Source organism: Pinus tabuliformis, chromosome 7, assembly GCF_031772625.1.
Source record: "Pinus tabuliformis cultivar Carrire ecotype Pingquan chromosome 7, CPIR1, whole genome shotgun sequence".
NCBI lineage: Eukaryota > Viridiplantae > Streptophyta > Pinopsida > Pinales > Pinaceae > Pinus > Pinus tabuliformis.
The window spans coordinates 1600480127-1600502286 of record NC_142293.1 but is presented as its reverse complement, the minus strand read 5'-3'; the positions used below and the strand labels follow the sequence as shown (position 1 = coordinate 1600502286).

The 22160-nt window shown below is 33.0% G+C and overlaps 1 pseudogene; it reads right to left on the bottom strand.

Moving 5' to 3' along the window:
• Positions 1-241: 241 nt before the first annotated feature.
• On the bottom strand, positions 242-21633 carry LOC149254253 (E3 ubiquitin-protein ligase RSL1-like; annotated as a pseudogene).
• Between the last annotated feature and the right edge of the window lie 527 nt (positions 21634-22160).

Below are 22160 nucleotides of genomic sequence, written 5' to 3'. Positions count from 1 at the left end.
AAGGATCCACAATAGGTATGGGGTTGAACTTACTACATTTTAAGTTTGTTTTTGGTCAAGCATGTATCTCTTGAATGAAATCTTCATGGCATGCACTTTGAAACAAATCAAGTTATTCATGACGAAGAAGTTCTGGTATAAGAACAAATTGTGAATACACTTGAACACAACATTGTAAACATACTTGAATACAACATTACTATACATGTTCAATAATGAATGCACATTAATTGTTCAACATCTATACAACCTGAAAAACAGACAATTCCCCTGTGTAAGAGAATCAGGACTACATTGCAAAGATCAACTTAAAGAGAAACCACAATGGAATTTGGTAAACAATATTTACAGCCATATGTATTTTTCACAACTTTGTTGTCTCCCAGGTCCCAAATCCAAGAAAATCTCAGCTCCTTTTATCATTCTTCCCACCCAGAGCATTTGCAAGGCACTGTATCATTCTTCCACTTTGATCCGCATTTATAACAAAACTCGTAACCACATCTGAAACAACACCAACCACCATATGTTTCAGTTCTCCTTGTGGTTTAAATAACCAAGCAATGCCTCTTAGTTTTCCAGTATTGAACAACAAATTTCAATGACAGATTCACCAAAGGCGAGGGAAAGATATTAGATAAGTAGTTTTCAAATACCAGGTTTGCCTAAGCTAGATACATTTGAAGAAACATCTTTGTTAAGCCATGGACAATTAGTATGTAGCTTTGCTTTTCAATTGGAAATACTTAGGCATCCATATGCACACAGTAAAGATATCATAACCTACAGCTACGATTAGAAAATCTAATTTTTAGATTGGAACCAATTATCTTTATCAAAGACAAATAGGGTATTATCAAAAACAAATATTCAACAAAAATGCATTTTACGAGTTTACTAACATGCAAATCATGTGACAGCATCCAGACGTTTTTCAACAATTTTGCCACATTTTCCACACAATTGACAATATTTTTTTTTTTGGTGAGCTTTAAGAGCAACAAATCATCTTTTTCCCTCTTGGAAAAAGACAATTTCTCCAGGTCAGAGCAATCCAAACCCACATGCCATGGCACACCACATTGAGCACAAAATAACCTTCTGCATTCAGGGCATTCTGACTCTTCAATAATAGCAACATCTGGCTCAGTTGAGCTTCCTACTTCAGGCACATCCTTCAACAAGAGTGCCGAGCAATCCTTGAACGGGCAATAGAACTTCTGAGAACTGGGAATCTCTTCTTCCACCAATGCCAGACACCATTCTTCTAGGGTTTGTTTGGGAAGGATCAATTGACATTGTTGAGGACTTAAGTGCTCACTGCAATTGGGCTCAGGGCAATGAATGGTCCCCATTTTTTCTTTCAATCTGCTTTGGATATGCAGGACCATGCAATTAGAACAAAACCTGTGCGAACAAACCATACCATCGAAAAACTCAGATGGGCATTCTGCTTCTAAACAGATACTGCACTGTTCTTTCACAAGAGGGGTATCTTCACTTGCTTCAACCACTTCCTTGCCTTCCCTTCTTGCCCTTTTGGGCGAGGGAACCGATATGTTTCTGCTTCCCAGGCGTTTACCAAATGAATCCTGAGGATAAAACAAATTCCAAAAATAAAAAATAAAAAACAAACCAGCATTAATTGAATGGCCATGAAGAATGAATATGAACCTGGGTGGGATCATCGTTTTCTGATAGAGTACTGGAAGCCGCTGGATTTGAATTTGAAGGAGAGAATAAATTTGCAGATTTGGATACTGTCGGTTCCTCTTCAAGCTGCAATTGAGGTTTAGATGCTATCAATTCCTCTTCAACAACCCTCTAGGCTCATCTACTGCATGAATGAAGTCCTAGTAGTGTAATTTACACACATCCTCAATCTCAACTTCCTTAATTGGTAGTGCACCGCAGAACAGGGTTTTCAAACCATGAATTTGTTGATCGTGCACCGCATAATAGGGTTTTCAAAGCATGAATTTGTGTGCACCGTAGAGCATGGTTTTCAAAGCACGAATTTGTTGATCGTGCACAACATAATTGGGTTTTGGAGAGAGATAAGCAATAATGCCACCAAACCATAACTCGGTTTCGGAGAGAGTTAAGCCAAACCATAACTCGGTTTCGGAGAGAGTTAAGCCAAACCATAACTGGGTTTTGGAGAGAGTGTCAAACAACAAAAGATATAGCCAGTTGTCGAGTAAGAAACCATATGTCAGATGTCAATAAGGGAATGGAAGTGTTGACGACTGAAATCATTCAAAAGGAAGGCCTATCGTCCTAACAAGAATCTTCAGAACTCCAATCCCAAAGCTAAATCCAATCATGACCAGCATCGGGTGCCACAAGGTTATTAAATGATAATGCTAATAAATCCAAGCATGACAAGCATTGGGTGCCACATATTTGGACAAAGTCAAGGTGAGTAAATGAGAATGTTAATAATAAATCCAAGTGTGACCAGCATTGGGTGCCACACACTTTGACAAAATCAAGGGGATTAAATGACAATGCTAATAAATGTTGTGAAACTTCAATGTCAAAGATAGCAAGCATGGGTGCCCCATGCCTTTTAAGATAAAGATATTGTAGTTGGATATTCACAAGAAATGTTCTAATCAAAAGGGTTTTTAGATTTTTATTTTAAATGTTTTTAATTTATTTTTTAACTTTTGCATTTCTTTCTTTATGTAACTTGTTTATTTTCAATTTTTAATATTAAACTAGTATGATTATCATCTCATCATTGGATCAAACTAGTTTGTTTATTTTCAATTTTTAATATTAAATTAGTATGATTATCATTTCATTATTGGATCAAACTAATTTGTATTAATAGGTTTTAGGTTTAAAAAAAAGCGTTGTTTCAATAACACCAAAATTTCTTTTAGACTATATTTTTTTCTAGAAATTTTGTAAACAAAAATTCAAAAAATCAAAATACTAGAGTGTTTGAATCGTTTTTCTTATGGTGGAAATGGATTCAATACCATCAAAAATATATGGGTGCCCACCCAGATTTTCAAATTTCTCCTCGATTTTATCATAATCTTGCTGAAATTTCCATTATTTTCTGAACTAATTTGTGAGTTCTTTAGACTCTACTAATATATATATATATATATATATATATATATATATATATATATATATATATATATATATATATATATCTATATATATATAATAAATTATTAATTAATATGTAAAGTACATCTACCTACAACAAAATGGAAAAAAATGAATATACCAAAAATAGATTATTCTCACTAAAATTTTAATTATAAGTTTATTCTTTAAATTAAAATGGGTTGGAGATCATTACTATTTGGAGGGGAAACCCAATCTATTTAAGTTAGATAATGTTTTTGACTTCAAACAAATTAATATACTAAAAATGGATTATTCTCACCAAAGTTTTAGTTATAAGATTACTCTTTAAATTAAAATGATTGGAGATCATGACTATTTAAAGGGGGAATTTAATCTATTTTAGTTAGATTGACTTCAAACAAGTTTTTGAATTGAATTTTCTAACTTGCATTGCGTAAAAAGAGTTTAATTGAATTTTCTAACTTGCATTGTGTGAAAAGAGGTTGCTAAGAAAAAAGATGATTTCTTTAGATTAGATTTTCAAATTTAAATCTTCCAAAGTATTGAATCTTAAAATTTTACAAACTATAATCATTTAGAAGAAAATTGATTAAGAATTTAACAATAGAAATTATTTTGATATTCCTAAACTCAAGCTTTTCAAAGTCATCAATGAATTTTAAACTACAATTCTAACCATTGAAAGACATTGAATTAATCCCTAGCCAATTAGCAAATAATGTTGCAACCCTTGGGTTTTGAACAACATATTCCATAACTTTGATTGGATCTTCCATATTTTTTCAGTAAACATGTGGCTTTAGTACAAAGAAAGGGACAACTTGTGTTAGGTTAACCTTGAGTTGATCAAGGGCACTTAGTTTACGGTTGACTTTGATTTGGTAAAATTGAATTATATTATGTAGTATAGTGGCTCAAGGTTTCCTATCCATGGTATTAACATGAAATGAAGCTTATTTAAATAGCCATTTGCCTCCATGGTAAAGCACATAAAGAAAACTCTTCTTAGTCCCACTTTGTTGGATTGGCTAAGGCTAATTATAAAAGTTATATCTTTGGTGTTGATTTTCTTAGTAAAGGATTTTGGAATAAAAACTTGTAGTACCCCTAGTGAAATTAATTTTATAAAGGCTTTTAAGATTTAATAAGTTTGACTTGTCACTGAAAAATTAAAAGTGAAAAGTGAACATTCATGAGAATGTAAATATTTAGTTTTGTTAATAAAATAAAATTGTTTTACTTATTATTATCCTTGGAAATACAAGAGGAGCCATCATGTGAGAGGTTAGATTCCTAAATGCCATGAAATAGTTAGAATCAATTATGGTCCAAGAATGGATAGGAAACACAAAAGAAAAAAAAATCCTCTATTTTGCTAGGGGAGATGGACCTTTTTAGTTGGTTTGACCACCAGAGCTAACATGAATGGAGATAAATGTCATGGGAGGAATATATTTTAAAGAAAAAAAAATTGCAGGAGATAAAGACAATATGAATAAAAGAAACAAGGTACTAGTGGGAGATAAAGATTGGACATGTGCCCAAAATTAGCAGGAATTTGATTGGGTTGAGGAGGTGTAAATATGTAGGAGATTTATGATTAATTCCCTAGCATAAAATAAACTAGAGCTTGGGGGGAACTACTAGCACTGTAGTTCAACAATTGAGAGGAACGTGACAACCTCTATTGTAATTATATAAATTTTAGATATGCATTTAAGTTATTTTGAGATTTTATATCAAGAATGTGAATTCTCACGACCAGTTTATGATTTGAAGTAGGAACAAGAATGAGAATGTATAAAGAGATATTATGTTATGAGTATTTATTAAAGCTATTGCATATTAATGAGTTAGAGCTAGTTTATTTAATATTAATGGTTTTTGTGGAAAATAGATATATGTGTATTGAACAATGCAGGAAGACTAGAGAAATGATGTGCATAAGACCTAAGGTTGTTCTATGAAATTTCAAACCCTAGATATCTCTCTAACTATGGAAATACGAGTGAGAGAACCTAAAACCAAGAGCCTAGCATTGATTCATGTTTGTACATAAAGAGTGAATCAATATTTAACATAAAAACCAAGAAAGAAAGGGGTTTGGTTGAATCAGAATTTAACCCAAAAAGTATAAAATGTATATATGTGTACAGGTGGACATTTATTATATTGGTTCATAATATTATATAAGAGGCTTTTAAATGTTATATGCGATAGGCTATGAATAGAGTGAGCAACAAGGTTGAGACACGGTTAGCATGCAAACAGGCCAACAACAAGAAAATAATTCATCATCAACCTATGAGTGCATGCAATCCTTGCTTATCATAATAGTGGCTCTACAGGAACCTAATGCAGAAATCAATAACCAAAGTCTACAAGGTTCCCTAGCCTATAAATCAATTAACAATATAAATATGTATAAGTATAATACCTAAAGTCAAAAGAATGTAAATTTAATAACATCAAGAAAGTAACATAACAAAATCTATATACATGAAAAAAGAAATTCAAAATAAGTGGACAATGTATAAAAATAAATACCAAGAGAATATAACTTTCATTATTCACGATGAAGGTATAAACTCATCATAGTAAATGTTGTAACCAAGGAAGCTAACATATTATAAAAACATCCACTGTTCAAAATAATTAAATTTACAAGAACTTGAGTTATGGTAGTTTATTGTCACAGCCAAAGTACATAAGAACTGTGTGTTCCAACCAAAAAGGGAGAAACCCTTAATTAACTCTCCCATAATTGTTCTAGCTACAGAGGACTAGCTCTGTGCTTGGTCTTTACAGGGAAATGTTCCAAAACACATATATAGCATGAAGTGATAACCTCAAGCTACTTAGAAACTCTACATAAAATTAATTAAAATGGACTAAGGCTCACCATAGTATCACAGGAGTGTATCCGGCCCAAGGAACTCCAAGACTTGTAATAAGGCATGAAGCCAGAGAAAATAAGTACATGGAAGTCACTAGAATAATAGCAAGAAAACCATCAAATGTTCTTTCCCAATGATTCTACAAGAGTTGAACAAAGACTAACCTACAAATTTTACCCTAATTAAATGCCATAATTTGTGAAAGGACAATAAATAAAAATCCCATTAAAATTTTAGAGAAAGCGAAATAGAAATTGTACCTCAAGAAAAGAAGACAAAAATCCTTGTCTCTACCAACCAAAACAAGGGTTTGTGCTTAGAAACCCCCATAAAAAAATAAAGTAACCCACTACTAGAAGAGACAACCGGACTAAAGGATTTTAAGAAAAATGAAAACAAACATCGATTATGCCTTATATAAAACTAGTGAAGGGGAAAAGTGGAAGCGCCTTGAAAAACCTTGAAGTCACCTGCTGAGACCAATGATAGGAAGGGTATGCCTCTCTGTAAGAACAAGTCATTTTGAAACAATTTATGCAATGCCAAATTCATGTGAGTAAGGGAGACATAAACCTGAGGAAAATATGCAAGAAGCGAACTCCAAAAGGAGACCAAAGTTATCATTATAACCTAGATTCAAACCCTACCTCTATTGGCTGCCATAGATAGAATAATCAACAAAATCCCTTAGTCTGAGAACCAGATTCATTGTGGTATCTCATTTGGACAAAATATATACCTCGATACCTCAGTTTTCTCCATAGTTGCAGAGATCTTCTCTCAAAATACAAAACATGCAATTGGCACCTCAGGAGGATGAGAGATGGGTAGTCAATTACCTTGATGGTGATTGAATCAATCTCCATCATCAACAAGTCAAATTAGATTGTCACCATTTGTAGTGTAAATTTATGTGACAAGGGGGTAGGCAGGCCATAGGCCTCTAACCACATGGATGGAAACACAATTGTAACCCTCCTAATTTAAACCAGAGTGCCACAAGAAGCTTCCTTCAAAGAGTGCCATAAAAGGTTATATATATATATATATATATATATATATATATATATATATATGATGTTCTAATGTGTAATGATGGGGAACTCATAAAGTTTACTTTAGTCTTAGTTAGTTTTAAGTCCAAATAAGTAACAATATAACCATTACCAAGTTTATTGTAGCAAGGAATAAGTTCTAGCAATGCTGAAATAAATCCCTATCAAAAGCTACACAACCCATTAAAGATTCAAAAACATGGCCTAACTACTAGCAACACATGGAAAAGCTCCCATTTGAAATCTGTTTCAAGATTGTTGCTCCTGACATGGCATATGATCATTTTGATTATTTGAATCTTGTATCAAAGTTTTTCTTTAGAGTTGTTTCTAATATTTAGTTCGATGAAATAAGGCTTGAAGGATGTAATCTCAATATGCTCTCTATCAAAATGTATCTTGGGAAATTGCACCGGAAACTATTCAAGAATATCACTAATGAAAGGGATGAATTATGAAAAAATCATTATATTTGTGCCAAGAACATTTGGTAACTTGAAGAGTGATGTGTTGGATTGAAGTTTTTTGGGACCTCAATGTGTGTTTAGAAGCAGGGTGTTTTTAAAACTACAAGATATTAGAGTATTGATGTCATTTGTTGTCATGAACCTTGCACTTATAGAGATCTTGTACATGACTAAGGAAGGACTCTAGAAGATGTCTTTCATATGCTGCTAATATTATCAGTTGCTAATGCTTGGGTATTTGGGTGCTAAAGAATGTAACCTAGTTTGTGAATATGACATGTTTAATGGATGCCCAACCCAGAATGTTGGAGTTTATTCTTTGCACATCATGGCAGTTAAGATTGAAATGAGTGGGATCATTTTTCATAATATATCTGAAGAGAGCGCACTTTGATGGAGAGAGTTCACTGGAATGTCGTGATGACATCTTACTTTCATGAAATATTTTGACATGACAATTTTACAATGAAGAATATACTCTATGTGCTACCTATTAAATCCTAGGTTAGTGTTTCATTTCATTAAAATGATACTACAAGTACCAAAAACAACAACATAAATAATTGATCTGCCATTTCATATAGACACAAAGAAAATAACATAATATAAAGTTGCAAAGAAAAGTGTGTGGATCCTAGTTAGGGTCATTATAAAATAGTTGTTGAAATATATGAAAACATGTATCCCAAAAAAGAACATAAAATTATTCTAAAATATGGCTTGAGAAATTTAAAACAAAATGAAGATTGGAGTAAAACTTACATAGAATTTGATTATCAATTGACTATGAATTGTTGAGGTAGAATAATCTGAAATACATGGATTTAAATTAATTATAGCAAGAGCAACAAAATATACCAATGACCAAGTGAAAGACATGTGCCTAGTAATATATCCATACAACTAGTAAAGTGCATATACTTGAAGCAAGGGAAGATGGGGCGATTTCCGAATGTGAAGTCGTGGTAAATAGCCAAAAAATAATGTATTTTACCTAGTTTTATCCTCTACATATTTCCACCCACAACAAATGATAGCTCTTCTCATTTTATAGCTTAACTTGAAACCCTCAGGTGACTAGGCCAAGACTTGAATAATAAAAAAATAGTTCCTATCCTCAATTCTCTCCATAAAATCATTCAAAAGTATCTTAGAATCTTCCTTAAAAAGGACGCTCCTCAAAAAGTGTGCATTTCTCCTTATTTTTGCGTTTGAAAGGGGGATTATATCCACTTGGTATCCACTCAAACTGATCCTATAATGGATTTCTTTAACCCTTTCTTCATGGGGTGAAAATGGCTTTCGATGAGGATTTAAGGCCACTTCGCATCTCCCAAAGTAGGACACTCCACTAAAGCTTTAACCTTGTGTAAATCTACAAAATGTTACTTTGGGATCACCTGGAAACCCCCAATATGGGCGCTCCTCCATAGATGTGTAGTTGACCTAGTTTCATGTGTCCAAAGTGTTGAATTTTGTAGCTATGGTCGATCTTCATAAATTATAAATTATATTTTATCATTGTTGCATATTCTTCATGCTCATTTATTTATCTAAAGAAAAATTTAAAAGACATGTTCTTCATGACCTTAAGAAAAGGAAAAATTGAATTTATTTTTATGGCTCCACAAGTGACCAAGTCAACCCCTCCACTGATCATGTTGGCCTGCCTAAAGAGGCACCCTTTTGGCTAACTTGAAGACTATATATTCAAATGGATTCATCCTCCCTCAAGTGATATTTGAAACACACACTAGAAGATCAATTTTGTTCTCTCAAGCGAACATGGACAAGAAGATAAGGAGGTTTGATCCCAAGACAAGTATGAATCTCTATGGAAGAGTGGCGATCTGAAGTGAATTATGAGCTTATCTAATATAAATTCTAAGCCTATTTTGTGATTAAGTCTGAGCCTCGTCTGTGATAATATCCGAGCCAATTTAAAGGTGAAATTAGAGTCTATTATGTGGTGAAGACCCAAGTTTTTGGGATAGTAAAGAAGGCCTAAATTTGGCCCTAGTACATACCTAAGTCAAGACTTTGATCTAATTAATTGTGGACAATTGACAGAAAAAGTTGGACAACTTGTGGAGGGATGACTTGGTACTTGTTGGACTATCATCTTACTATCATGTTTCTTAGTATGTATATGACTTTGAATCTTGATGTCTTGTTGAAATGATTATCTAAGGAAATATTTGTTGGGTTTTTACCCTAAGTGGGTTTTCTTAAGGTAAACTTGTGTTGTTCTTGTGCATCGCGATCTGTACTTTCTTTCTGCGGTATATGGTTGAGTTTATGAAGTATAATTTCTTGATGAACAAATTTTAAATGATAAAGAAGATATGTAAGACATTAAAAGTAATTATCAAGTTCAAAAAATTGTGCTAGTATTTATTGCACTTGCGTTTTCAACATGGTATTAGAGCTTGGTGAAGAGAGGAAGTTAAAGATGACATTGACTCTCTCTATTATTTTGGAAGAAGCCTAAGAAGTTTGAAACATATCCAAGGATAAGTTGATTGTAAGAGGTCTAACATGTTTTCTAGGAGACCAAAGAATAGTTTGTGTCCTTGACTAAATTTATCTCATAGAAGATCCAAAAATGATGTTAGAGTTTGTCTACAAATCTTGATGTTTAATTTGTTCTTACATTCTTGAATACAATACACTAGGATGAATCACCTCACTTTGCTTCAGAACGAGAATTACAATATGTCATTTTTTTGTTAAAGTTTTGAGGTATGCATTTTTTCATGGATATAATGAAGTCTGAAATCCAAATGCCTCAATCTATAAGGCCTGACGACATATATATGTAACCTCATAATTTGTGAAGGTTGAATTCGTTTTTGATGTTGTGATCTGATTAATGTTGCTGGAGGGTGAGTCATTGGAGCATATATATTACAAGAAAGTGTCTTGTGTATTAAAAAAAATTTAAGGTCAAGTACCTTGATCATCAAAATGATACATTAAAATGAAAGTTTTCCATAAAGTTTTGAAGAAAACCATTGAAGTCACCTTCATACATTTTGTTGAGACTTCCTCACTATATTATCTCTTGAAGTTAAAGATCAAAACTTAAAGATATCAGAGCTAATATAAGCGAAGTCATTGTGCAACTAGGAACTGATAATGTTCATTGCATAGAAGATTTACTTCTACATAGTAAGAATGAAAGAAGAAATCGTCCAAGACCGAAGGATATCAAAAGAAAATTGGAATTGCCTCATTAAATGACAAAACTAGCGAAGGTTTCCTTCTTCAAGAAATTTACTGAAGTGTTTTTTTTTTGAGGCTCTAATATATCTCCCTCAATCCAAATTGCATGAAATTTGGAAATACATCTCAAAGTCCATGTCATATAACGATTTTTACGTGTTACTCTTCCACTTGCAATTCAAACATAATAGAAGTGGATATGTTAAGACCATATCGAAAGGAATGAATGATAAGCACAAAACCTTGTGAATACACTTGAAATTTATAGTGAATTATTACTGTCAATAAATGGAACAATATCAATACAACAAGAAAGTCTATAAACATATAGACATACAAGATATAAAGGATATGAGTAAAAGAAAGATCCTTACTTGAATTTGATCATCTGCCAACATCTTGAGATATAATGACAATAATATTTTTACATTTTGAAGATGAGTTGTGTTAAAACCTTAGAAACAAAAGCTATATCCATCACCTTTGTAGAAGTATCTTGTCAAATGTATATGGCCTGAACCCCGAGGTTGAACTCAAGGAAGTTAAGAAAATTAATTGAAAGAAGTTCAATTCATTTGCAGAACCTCTCATTAATTGGATTGAAAGAATGAGATGCTTGGAATATTTTGATTCTTATTAAAGCCTAGAAGGCACAATAGGTCTTCAAAGATATAGGTTTTGAAAGATTGAAAATCCATAGAGTTTTTTTATACTGAAAAAATATAGGGTTTATAGACAAACCACTAGATTGAACCATCACTTGTGTAAAGAGCATATTTTTCTATTTTGGGTTTGTAAACCCTAGTAGGAGAAAAGGGCTTTGACAAGAAATCCCTAGGGTTTATGAAAAAACCCTAGGATTGGATGTTTTCACTAAAAGAAGAAACCCTAGCTATTTCAAAGAAGGAATGACATCATGATGAGGCAAATTCCTCTGCAATAAAATACTAGACCTGAAGGATCCTTTCCAGTTCAATTCAATAAAGTAAAAAATAAAATTCAATATTTTATGTATAGCCAAATTAACACCCTAACCTACAAAACCATGGAGGATAAATGACATTAACCTAAACCATACAATGTTGTTTAAATCGATAAAGTCGTGGTCTATAAATGACACAAATGTAGATGAACTACATAAATGAATAGTGACATCTTGTTCTTCTGATTCCATCATTCCATTTGAAAAAACCTTTTTAGAATGATATTTGAAATGATAAAAAAATAAAATTAGCCAAACAAAATGAATTTTAAAATATCCCAAACTATATATGTTCTATACATATGACACATTAAATGAAATTTACAAAGTACCAAATTATATATAAGATTAATTTGATTTCAAATTTTACGAATATTTAAAAAATAACTAAAGAATATTACATCACCCATTGAGCACAACATCATGAAAGACCTAAAGAAAATGAAATCCAATATTTCCATTATGGATATTTGAAAAATTAATCCCTAGCACAAGCCAATGATTAAGGCATCAATAGAATATTAGTCTAAATTCATGTGGAAATTTTTAGTGAGCAACTCTTAGTAGTATGAGAAGAGGAATAAGAGTTAGACCCCTCTTCTCTTTCTAACCATCAAATTTTCAGCTAGAATGTCCATTACTACTTGGTTAATGCTATATCCTACTATGAATGCAAGAAACTCGAGGTTACTCCAACTAAAAACTCAACTAGAAAAATCTAATTAGACTAGAATGAAGTTAATGTGATATGAGAATCAAAATAGGCCCTCATTAGGTTCTCCATGGACCCCCAAATCTACTAGATTATGAAAATTATGGTCATGGGCATCCATGAATTCTATGAATGCTAATAGTAGGGATTGGTCTAGTAAACTCAAAGGATATTTTCCATCAAATTGGTCACATCTTTGGATTTTGTGGAAAGGAGTACTCTACAAGAATAATATATGAGATAAAAATATATGAAGCATAATTTCACCTTGTTAGAAGCACTCCATGAGTCATCAACTATAGAATTTTCTATCTTAGGAAGTTATATGGTAGAAACCTTTTTTTGAGAAATTTTATGCTTAACCCTCATTAATCCCTAAGCAATAATGATCTGATATTACTCTTTCCATGCTAATGGAATACCAATCAAGTGTTAGAAACCTAGAAGGTATCCATCTCAAAGCTAAACCTATGATCATAATTATTCATCTAGTCCCAATCTAGATATTTGAACCTTTCCCTTTAACATATCGAAATTTGTTAAAGGTTCAAGTGCCAAGTTTCTTATTACTGAGCCATTTAGGAAGAGGACCTTCATCTCACGTAGGATGAAGTTTGAACGTACAAACAATACCACTGAGTATGAAGCCCTAATTCAAGGACTTAACATCTTCCTAGATTTAGGAATCCAAATCCTTAACATTTATGGTCAAGCCCTAATTCAAGGGCTTAACATCTTCCTAGATTTAGGAACCTAGATCCATAATATTTATGGTCACTTGATATTATAGAATGACAAATTCAAAATACCATTCATTATAATTCTCAACATCTCAAACTCTATCAATAGGAATCCCTAACTCTAGTCACCAACCAGAGGGACTTCACTAGGGGAAAAATACCATACCATGTGCATTCATATTGGGGGATATATGTTGAGTAAAAAATGACAATATATTGAGGATATAATAGGGGGTAAATGGTTTGTATATTGGAAAGTATAAAAAATGGAGCTCAAAGTTGAATGTAAAAACATAAAGGGGTATAAAAAATGTTAATGAAAAAGCATACCTATAATATAAAGTGAAACTAGGGGTTTTTAAAATTGGTAAGGTGTATTGGGTTCATATTGGTAGGGGGTTAAATAAGGTGATTTTTAGAGGTATCTTCCAATATATAGTCAAATTAAGGGTATTGTTTAGTATGCCATGAGCACACGTGATATGTCATAGGTTCATTGAGTGAAGTCCCCATGTCACTAACTTCCTAGCTTTCAACATCAATGACATCCCCAAAATCAAAAGTCAATAGGCATGGCCACTTTAATGCTTTAACGCTTAGAATAATTCGAGAAGGGTAGATTCTCAATGCATCTACTTTAAGATCCATAGTCCCTGACAATGTGTCAAACTAGATAATTTTTCATGATGATTCAGAGATCATCCATTTTTTTTAAGATAAGGAAAACCTTTAAAGGCATAGTAATTGACAACGAACTACATGGTTCTCAAATAAAAAAATATTGAAATCCATTGATCAAGCCTATACCATATAAATTCACATATCTATGAGTGGCATTACTGATTTATTATTAAGTATGGTGGAAGGGTTCTCTTGATAAAGCAATGCAGGATCTCTCGCTAATGGTAAATTCTACAAAGTGCCGCTAAAATTATTAAGACATGTCATTATGATAAATTTGTTTGCAACCATTAATACATCCAATAGCTCAATTATAGAACATTCCTTAAGTGTTCCATTATATATATATATATATATATATATATATATTGAGACCCCCTCTTTCTCTAATAGGCTATACCACTTTAGCCTCTGCCTCCGTAGGTTTTGTATTAGTATTTCCAACTCAATCTACTTCTACTTAGGGGCCTTTAACTGAAATTGATGTAATGGGTTCTGCCTTCGTAAGTTCTCCATATCGACCCACTAATTCTCTATCCACATCAACACCAACCAAGAAAACCACTTCTACAAGAAAATATATTTCTTGGAAAAGAAAGTCTTCACTAAGATCGATTTATCACTCTATTTTCCCAAACTATTTACCCACCCACCCCAATCCCTAATGGAGTCACTCACTCATTCATATGGGTGGTGCTTCTAGGCTCTAAATGAGAGTATGATCCTCACAATGTATGTAATGATCCTCATTATTCCTTCCTTCAATCCCAAAGAAGAGTGGATCTGGGATGTCCTGGAACACGGGAAACATTTGGGCTTCCTCTAATTCCTTTCATAAGTTTTGAACTTCTATCTTATCTCTTCTGATTATCTAAAATAAAATTCAGTTTTCCAGTATTTTATGTATAGCCAAATTATAACCCTAACATGCCAAATTCTGGAGGATAAATAACATGAACCTAAACCATGTGTTGCTATCTAAACTAATAAAGTCGTGGTCTCTAAATGACACAAACATACCTGAACAACTTAAATGAATAGTGAAGTCCCATTCCTCATATTCGAGCATTCCATTTGAAGAAAACTTTGTAGAACGATATTTGACATGATAAAAAAATATTTAGCCAGACCAAATTAATTTTAAAATATCTACCCAAACTATATATGTGCTATATATATGACAAATTATCTGGAATTTACAAAATATCAAATGATATATAAGATTAATTTGATTTCATGTTTTAGAAATTTTTAAAAACTAACTAAAGGATATTAATTCACCCATTAAGCACAACATCATGAAAGACCTAAATAAAATGAAATCCAACATTTCCATTATGGATATTTGAAAAATGAATCCTTAATAGCGCAAACCAATGATTAAGGAATTGATAGAAGCTTAGTCTAAATTCATGTGGAAAGTTGCAATCACCAACTCTTAGTAGTATGAGAAAAGGAACAAGAGTTAGACCCCTCTATTCTTGCTAACCTTCAAATCTTCAATTAGAATGTACATAACTACTTGGTCAATGCTATATCCTAATATGAATGTGTTGGTTCTTAGAATGTCTTAGTAACTGAAAACAACCCAAGAATACATTCATTGAGGATGCGAGATTCTCGCACTCTAGGTGACAAGGGCTAACTTCCATTTCACTGCAAGGGGATATTCCCTGGTAATAGTGTAAATTAAAGAGTTGTTGTAAAGTAATGTAAATTAAATATATCTCAAATTAAACAAATAAATATGACCATGTTATTGATATGAAAGTGTGTTGTTAAAAGGAAGAGAGGATAATATTTGGGAAGGACGCTTATAATAATTAAAAGATCAACAATTACAAATAAAACTTAAGTATGAAACTAGAGAATGAAAAACACAAATTAGAGATGGATATGACAAAGAAAATAAAATAAATAGAGTGTTAGTTATACTTGGATCCACATTTTTTGGCTTTCCACCATAATGAAAAAGAATAAAATATCATAATATCACATATTATTACATTCCATTATCCCTTAAAGGACAAGTATTAAGAACATGTTCATTTACCAATAGTATGAATATCTAAAAATAGACAAATCCTCTAATTTCTGTGACAAAACTGTTAATCAAGTGAACTACCAATGTGTCAACATATATCTAGATTCAAGCACATAAATTAAAAAAAATAAAAATAAACAAAAAGAACACACATTATTGTAATACACACTCAAATATTGTAATAAAACCAACCAACATAAAGTGTTTTTAGTCAATAAAACAATGCATAACCCAAATATCCTAACTCTCATTCCTATTATAATATTAATATTTGAAAGAATCAATAATGAAGTAAGGTATTGCAGTATAAACAATTGATCAAGTCCCTTGTGTAAAGGGCAAACTGCATCTATGTATAAGTGAAGAAAAAAATGGAAATGAAGGGAAAAAATGAAAAGAAAGAAAAAAAATATTTCTAAATTATGTAACAAAATATTATAAAAGCATTACTGATTTGTGTGTGCAACAAGTGCAATCACACTGTCTCCAAAGCTTTCTAGCTCCCTCTTCTCCCACTAACCCCTACAATGACAAAATTAGGGATTTTATACAAAGGATTTTGATAACTATTCCCTCTTCTCTCTAACCCCTAGAATTAGAAAATTAGGGGTTTTATACAAAGGCTTTTGATAACTATTTGAACAACTGTTACTTTATAATCCTCTGAATAATGAAAATGAAGATAAGAATTAATTTTAAAGCTCCATTATGTTTCGAAAACCATGGAAGACTTTACATATTATCAAACTTTAAAATAAAATTAATAATCTCCTATTTAATATTAATCCTTGCTCAAATATTTTAATAGCTCCATAATCAACTTCTTCATTAAATAAACCAAATTTAGCCCATAAATAATTAGATAAAGGTCAAAAATAAATTGTTGTAAATGAATTTACTACCTCCAAAGGATTTCCAAAATGACTACCTGTAAAATAATCAAAATAAATATATCATTTTCTACACAAATGATTGAACTCTCTTCGTCATTTCATCCCGATGGTAAATCATAATTAATCTCTTCAAAATTTAATTATGGTAAATCGTAATTAATCTCTTCTCTTCAAAATTTAATTAGATAAAGGTCAAAAGTAAATTAATGAATTTGTTACTCCCTTTTTGAAAAACTTTACAGAATGATTCAACGTAAAATAATCAAAATAAATATATAATTTTTTATATATAATTTTCTACATGAATGATTCAACTCTCTTCTTCATTCCATCCCCATGGTAAATATTAATTAATCACTTCGAAATGTAATTAGATAAAAGTCAAAAGTAAATTGTTTTCTACATGAATGATTCAACTCTCTTCTTCATTCCATCCCCATGGTAAATATTAACTAGTCTCTTCAAAATGTAATTAGATAAAAGTCAAAAGTAAATTGTTGTAAATGAATTTATTATTTCCATTTTTGAAAAATTTTCCAAATCACTGACCAACCCTAAAATAATCAAAATAAATATATCATTTTCTACACAGATGATTCAACGGTCTTCTTCATTCCATCCCATGGTAAATCTTAATTAATCTTTTCAAAAATGTAAGAAAAGTGTAGATTTCACATTTATTCAATTATTTACTCGCTTTAACCTTTAATAGTAAATCACGGTAAGTCTGGTTCATAATTAAACTATGAAATATCCTCACATTTAGGGCTATCAATTAGTTTTTGACAAACCCTAAATATGGAAAATACATCCCCATAATAAATGTTCCTCCATTGAATTTCTTCTCAATTCAATTTTTCGTAGTAATTCTGGGTGAATTTCCTTTAACCTGTAATGAAAACTTTAGATGCTCGGTTGAATTTCTTCTCAATTCAATTTTTTCATAGTAATTCTAGGTGAATTTCCTTTAACCTGTGATGGAAACTTTAAAATAAGTTTTAGGGATATGAATTAAAAAGGTGAAGTCCAAACATTATCTCAATTTCTAATGATTTTTTCGTGAAAATAAACAAATTTTGGTGGGAAATCCCCAAAAACCCCAATGAATGTGTAGACTTAAAAAAAAAAGTCTAGGGATTTGAGCCACTTCTAAATCAATGATTCTCTTTTTATGTGGGTAAGGAATAGGGAGTGCTTTAATGAATATTAAGATAAAATGTGAACATAATTGAAATAAAGGAGATGTAGCTCACAGGTGAGACCTGCACCTGGAGACTACACTCAGAACAGAGAGATCACTGTCATACACTCTATTATTCATGAACGAAAGATTACATCATTTAAGTACAACATTAGGAATTAGGAAGTTGCAACCAAACCCCTAAACTCTAGGAACTAATCTTAAACTAGGGAGATACGTTACAACAATGTAACCATTTTCTCCATTAATACAAAATAATATTAATTATTTTCAACTCCCCCCCTTAACGGAGAAAGGGTTGTCCTGGACTCTTAGCATCCTTCTAAACAATTCAAACTTCAGACGTGCAAGAGGCTTTGTAAAAATATCAGCCATATTGTCACAAGTTTTACAATATTCAACAGTAATTTCTTTTGACTATATCTTCTCTCTAACAAAATGGAACTGAGTGTCTATATGTTTGGTGTTTTTGTGAAACATTGGATTGTATGCCAATTTAATGGTGCTCTGGTTGTCGCTTTTGATGGAAGTGGCATTCTTCTGTTCTTTTCCTGCATCATTGAGAAGCCTTCTCAACGAGATCGCTTCACACGTCGTTGCACACAATGCTTGATACGCAGCTTCACATGAAGAGAAGGCTACAGTACTCTGCTTCTTGCTGCTCCATGCTATGACCCCGGATCCTATGTTGAATGCGTAACCTATGATGGACCTTCGATCATCCAAGTTACCTGCCCAATATGAATCTGAAAAACCTGCTAGAATAACATCAGATGCGTCAAAGTATAAAATGCCATAATTAATAGTACCAAAAAGATACCTCAACACACTTTTTGCTGCTACCCAGTGACTTTCAAGCAGTTTTGACATGAATTGGCTCAACACACTAACAGAGTGTGCTAAGTCAGGTCTGGTTGTTGTGAGATATATCAAGCTACCAACCAGCTGTCTATACATTGTAGCATCAACCTCTTTAGTGCCATCGTCATTGCTCAACTTCAGATTCTGCTGCAAAGGTGTCGCTGTTGATCTACACTGATCCATACCAAACTTTTCTAACAGATTTCTGGCATACTTGCCTTGGGTAAGAAAAGTTTGCCCAGTATCTCTGCATACTTCTAATCCCAGACAGTAATGAAGGCTTCCGAGATCTTTCATCTCAAAAACTTGTGCCATAAGCCTTTTGATTCATCTGATTAAATCATCTGCATCTCATGTTATAATCATGTCATCTACATACAAAGAAATCATAATAATCTACCCCTGCTTATTGTACTTGGTATACAAATTTGGGTCATTTAAACTTCTATGAAAGCCATACTCTAAGAAGAAAGAATCAACCTTTTCATACCAAGACCTAGGTGCTTGCTTTAAACCATATAAAGCCTTTTTCAATCTGCAAACAGGATGTTCCTGCCCCTACTTTACAAACCCTTATGGCTGTACTAAATAAATTTCCTCTTTTAACTCACCATTTAAAAATGCAGATTTGACATCAAGCTGGTGTAGCTCCCAATTATATTTAGTAGCTAAAGCAATACGCATTCTGATAGTGTTTAACTTTGCTATAGGTGCAAAAGTATCATCAAAAGCTATACCTTCCTGCTGTGAATATTCTTTTGCAACCAGCCTAGCTTTTAATTTCTCTATACTTCCATCTGCATTCATTTTTGGTTTAAACAACCATTTACATCCTATGGGTGTTTTATTCTTAGGCAGTTTAACTAAATCCCAAGTGTCATTTATAAGAATAGATTCAATCTCTTCATTCATTGCAGCCCTCCATTCCTTAAATTGACTAGCTTCTTTGTAATTAGTGGGCTTTACAATGTTCAAAACATTTGACATCAAAGCATAGTCTCTCAATTTTAATGGTTTTTGAGTCTTCCTACCAGATCTCCTTGGTAGGGGACTTACCTCAAATTTGTTTTCTTTAGCTCTAAATGGGCTTGCTTTATCACCTTCCTCCTGTTCTTCTTTTTGCTCTTGCTCTCTTTCATCCTCGCTACTTTCATCCATCAACAATGGAATGTGACAATCATCGCCAATGTCATCTTTCCCTTCCTGTACCTGTTCATGAAACACTACATCCCTGCTTGCAAATATCTTTTAAGTCTCAGGATTGAACAATTTAAATGCTTTAAATTCTGTGCCATAACCAACAAAGATGGATTTAACTGCTTTAGGATCTAATTTCTTCCTATCAGCTTTGGGTATATGGGCAAATGCTTTTGACCCAAATACTCTTAGATGATTTACTGCTGGTTTAAATCCATATAGAGCTTCAAAAGGAGTTTTGAAGCCAAGATACCTGGTAGGACTTCTGTTCTTCAAATATACAACAATATTAATAGCTTCTGCCCAAAAACTTTTAGATATATCCTTACCTTGTAACATGCTCTTTGCACACTCTACCAAGGTTCTCTTTTTGCGTTCTGTGACTCCATTCTGCTGTGGTGTGTGTGGCACTATAAACTGCTGAACAATCCCATGAGATTTGCAAATTTTCATGAATTTTCCTAGCTTGTATTCTCCCCCTTGATCAGACCGGAGAATTTTTATACTCTTACCAAACTGTTTTTCCACCAAGGTTTTAAATTCTCTAAAGCACTGGAAAGTCTGAATTTTCTTACTCAAAAAATAAACCCATGAATATCTAGTGCAGTCATCAGTAAATATCAAAAAATAATATGATCCACCTAGCGACCTTGTCTGCATAGGTTCACATATATCAATGTGCACTAGTTCTAAAATATTTGTTTCCTTCCTCCTATCATGCACAAGAAACTGTTCTCTGTGCATTTTACCTAAGGCACAACCATCACAATTTAACGGAATATTACGAAAGATAGGGAGCCCCTCAACCATACCTTTTCTCTGCAATAGCATGAGGTCCTGCAAATTCAAGTGACCGAATCTCTGATGCCAGAGTTGTTCAGCTGTTGATCCTCCTACAACCATGGCTCACTTTGATATACTCTTTACATCTAGTCTGTATAGGCTTCCAACACGCACGCCTGTTGCAACTATTTCTTTCCTGCAATCCTTTATCACACAGTGAGTCTTGAAGAACTCAAATTGCATATCTTGATCAGTTATCATGGATACAGATATCAGATTTTTCTTAATTCCAGGTACATATAAAACATTTTGAAGATGACTAATTTTTCCATTTGGTAACTTGACTGGAATAACCCCATAACCTTTAATCTCGTAAATGGATTTTTGATCCGTATGTACTTTCTTCAAGGCTATCAAAAAATTCCTTTTTACCTGTCATGTGAGAGGATGCTCCAGAATCAACATACCATATATCGTCCTCATCAGATGCTAAAAGGGCATGGTCGACTATGAACAGTCAAAATTCATGACTGAAATTTTTATCTTCTTCAACATCTTCTTCAACAAGGTATCCTCTGTGCTTTGCCTGCTTCCTCTTTGCATCATCAGCCTGCTTCTTAAAGCATACATTATGCATATGGTCCTTCTTTCCACAATAATAACATTTCTTTACAGAATTATTTGCAATCATACCTTTATGTGGTCTCTTCTGCGATGTTTCTCCTTTCTGCTGTGCTTGCTGCTGTGGCTGCTTCCCTCTGAATGATCGTCGTTTCACCATCAGCGCAAGATCATCACTCTAGGGGTTCAAGTTCTACCGCCGCTCCTCCTCTTGCAGCAAGATCCCTGTAAGATCATCAAATGCAGGTGCTTTCTCCCTTGCCGCCAAACCAGTGATGAATATTTGAAATTCATCTCGCATCCCGTTCAATGTGATTGAGACAAGATCAGAGTCAGACACCGCCTCTTCGATGTTCCCCAATCCGTCTTTCACATCTTTGATTCACGCAACAAACGCAGCAATAGTCTCACTTTCATTCATCCTCATTGAAAATAACTTGCTTTTAAGTGCCATAACTCGGCTTGTGTTTTGGGTCTGATACAAACTTTTAATGGTCGTCCAGATCTCCGCAGACGTTTTACAGTCTCTGATGTGCGGGATAACGTTGTCCTTCACGGACATCTTCAGCAAAACTTTCGCCTTGTTTTCTCGTTTATCCCAGTCTTGCTCCTGTATCCCCGCATTCACCCTCTGCTCATCACCTGTAACCATGGACCAAGCATTCACACCCTCAAGCAAGGTCTGGA